Source organism: Crocuta crocuta, unplaced genomic scaffold (genome assembly GCF_008692635.1).
Source record: "Crocuta crocuta isolate KB4526 unplaced genomic scaffold, BGI_CrCroc_1.0 scaffold299, whole genome shotgun sequence".
In the NCBI taxonomy this organism is placed as follows: Eukaryota; Metazoa; Chordata; class Mammalia; order Carnivora; family Hyaenidae; genus Crocuta; species Crocuta crocuta.
Window position 1 is genome coordinate 1329460 of NW_027532747.1, and position 3474 is coordinate 1332933.

General features: G+C 49.1%; 1 non-coding gene across 1 annotated transcript; it reads left to right on the forward strand.

Moving 5' to 3' along the window:
• The first annotated feature begins 369 nt into the window (after window positions 1–369).
• On the forward strand, window positions 370–454 carry TRNAP-UGG (transfer RNA proline (anticodon UGG)). The gene has a single exon. It is a non-coding gene; the product is annotated as a tRNA-Pro (tRNA).
• Window positions 455–3474: the final 3020 nt, after the last annotated feature.

Consider the following 3474-nt stretch of genomic DNA (forward strand, 5'->3'; position numbering starts at 1 on the left):
AATAAATAAAAATGTTTATTTTTTTAAATAGAGAGAGACAAAGAAAGGGTGCCTAGGTGCCTCCATCAGTTAAGCGTCCAATTTTGGCTCAGGTCATGATCTCGCAGTTCATGGGTTCGAGCCCCATGTCAGGCTCTGGCTGACAGCTTGGAGCCTGGAGCTGCTTCAGATTCTGTGTCTCCCTCTCTCTCTGACCCTCCCCCGCTCTTGCTCCGTCTCTCTCTCTCTCAAAAATAAATAAACGTTAAAAAAAAAAACTACAATTCACAGTGAAAAGAAATCTTTTAACTACTATGCTTCTTTGGCCCTGATGTATTCATATTCACATGGACTCTTAACTCTTATGTTCTTTAAAGCACTATGAGGGGCGCCTGGGTGGCTCAGTAGGTTAAGCGTCTGACTTGGGCTCAGGTCATGATCTCATGGTTCGTGGGTTCGAGCCCCACGTCAGGCTCTGTGCTGACAGCTCAGATCCTGGAGCCTGTTTCAGATTCTTTGTCTTCCCCTCTCTTTGACCCTCCCCTGCTTGTGCTGTCTCTCTCTCTCTCTCAAATATAAATAAAACATCAAAAAAAATAAATAAAGCACTATGGGAGCCGGGTGGCTGTTACTGCTTTTTCAGATAAGGAAACTGAGGGCTGGGGCTCCTCGGGGGAGGGGCCGTGACCACACTCAGTGACAGAGAAGCAACAGAACGTTCAGTCTCATCTGATCTTTCGCTTTACACAACTAATCTGCCGAGGGGAGAAGGGAGGTGCAAATCACATTTTCGTAAATTGATTTCATTTCATTTAAAATGCACTGGAGAATCTGCTACTTCAGGAAACCCCAGAGTGTATTCATTTATTAATTGATTCAGCAAATATTTATCAAGTGCCTGTTGTATTCACAGAACTGTTAACCCCACTGAAGCCTAAAAGGCTGGCTTTTGATTTTCTTAATGGCGTCTTTTGATGTATGGAATTTCTTCATTTTAATTAGGCATATTCCAATATGTACCCCACATATATGCATTTTTCAGACATGTCAGATTCATTCCGTATGTGTTTAATGCCTTCCAGTGTGTCAATGTTCTCTCTTAAGGTTAGGTTTATTTTAATATTATTTCAATTTTTTCGTAACCATTTTTTTCATAAAATGAATCAATGTGCCCTTAAGTTATTGGTTGCACAAGTCTATGCTGTCAGATGTTGATGCATTTTAACTTTTTTGTTTATTTTCCCTTATTCCAACAGCAGTATGCGTTCTGCAAAACTGGAGAGCATTTAGAAAAGGGAGGGGAACAATGGGGTGCCTGGGGGGCTCTGTCAGTTAAGCATCCAACTTGGGCTCAGGTCCTGATCTCACAGTTTGGGAGTTCGAGCCCCGAGTCGGGCTCTGTGCTCACAGCTCGGAGCCTGGAGCTGCTTCAGATTCTGTGTCTCCCTCTCTCCCTGCCCCTCCCCCACTCACGCTCGCTCGCTCGCTCTCTCTCTCTCGAAAATAAATAAAAAGCATAAAAAAAAAGAAAAGAAAACAGGGGGAAGCAGATCCCCCAGCACCCGGCAATCACCATTATTACCATTTTGGCCTATGTCTCTCTGACCGTTTTTTTCTCTATGTATTTTCTACACAGTTTCTATGTGTGTATGTATTTTTCTAGCTGTGGAATCAGTTCACGTTTCTTTTTAATTGTAATCTTTATTTGATTTTAAAATCTATCCAGAAAAACAGGAAGAAGTACCTCAAACACATGAGCCACCCCGCTCCTGACTTGGGTGGGGGGGACCCCAGACGTGAGGGAAGACGAGGGATGCCTCTCGCGCGCCCGCTGGGGTGACGGGTCTCCCTTCCCGGGACACGGCCGTGGGCGGGGCCTCGCTGTGCGCGCACCGTGATGACGTCCAGCGTCGCCGTCCGCTGAGCGTGGCACTGGGCCTGCGCAGAGTCCCCGCTACCAGAGGGACCCGGAAGCTGCGTCCGGTTAGCAGACGACCGCCCGTCCGCGTTTCCCGCCAGCTGCCTCTGTCGCCAGAGGGACCAAGTCCCCTCTCGCCCTTGGGTAACTCGGTCCTCTGCTGACCCAGGTCTCGCCGCCGAACTTCCAGCACGTTCTGCGGAGACTCCTGTGGATAGATTCTATTTTACGAGAGCCCGCACTCCCGACCCAGATTGTTGGCAGGACCTCACCGCTTTTCGAAGACGAGGAAATTCTGTTGCTCCCGTCAGGCAGAGACGGTGTCTGGCCGGGGATGGCCGTCGGGAGCACCGCTGTCCTTGTCCTGCTGACGGGGGAAGGGCATGAGGGAGAGAAGGGGGCTGATGGGGGCGGGGCTCCCCAGGGGGGCGGGGCCCACGGATACCAACGGTCTGGAACGAAGCCAGCACCAGCCGAGCGTCAGCTTGAGGCACCTGGACAAGAAGGAGGAGCCGAAAGAACGCCAGGTTTCAGGAACTGGATCTAACATCTGGGATCCAGGAATTAGCAACACGGAGAGCTCCATGAGCCCTTTCAGGAGAAACAGGGCCTCTGAAGACCCAAGAACAAGGGACACGATGACCTCGGGATGAGGTGGTCGTGTTCCCGGTGGGTTAGGTACGGACGCCTCCTTTGCCAAAACACAAGTTCTTTGATCTTTTCTTGCAGCCCCAAGAACGACCCAGGAGAAGTTGGTTTTATGGAACACGGTTCCTCTGGCAAAGATAAAGCCAATCGTCTGATCGGACGCCAACTGAATGACAAGCAAGGATTAAAATTTACAGTTTACTTCTTCGCCGATTTCTTTCCAGGTTATAAAACGCGGTTAAAGAAAGCATCTCTGAAAATGGGCCTGGAAACCGTCAGAGGCGCCCAACAAAAGTCCTCCTTTCAGACTGGTAATTAGACCCACTTTGATGACCCTTCTATTCTTTTTGGATACGCGGCGCCTGAACCTTTGGTGTTTGAAGAAATTGCCCCAGAGAAGGAATGGGCATGTCCTCCAGACCCCGGGCTTGGACCTGAATACATATACTTCGAAACTTTGGGAGACCCTCTTTTTAAAGGGGGAATGTGCTTTGAGTAATAAGATAGCTATACTCTGTCAGCAGCAGATACACACACGCATTCAAATATGTGGAAGTGCAGAAAGTTACATGCACGCTGATGTTGGGCCGTCAAAGAATGGGGTGGTGAAGGAAACCCATTTGCTGGCGTTTATCCTGGGGACTAATCGTTTGTGGCCCCGACGAATTCATATGTTGAAGCTCTACCCCCACAACATGATGGTATTTGGAAGCTGAGTCTTCGGAAGGTAATTAGGTCCTGAGGGTAGAGCCCCCGTGAATGGAATGAGCGCCCTTGCACGAAGAGACACGGGAGAGATGATGTCTCTCTCTGCCATGTGTGGACACAGCAAAGCAGGAAGGGACTCTGTCGGCACTTTGATCTCAAACTTCCCAGCCTCCAGTACTGTGGGAAATGTAAGTCCCACTGTGTAAACCCCCCAGTCTGTG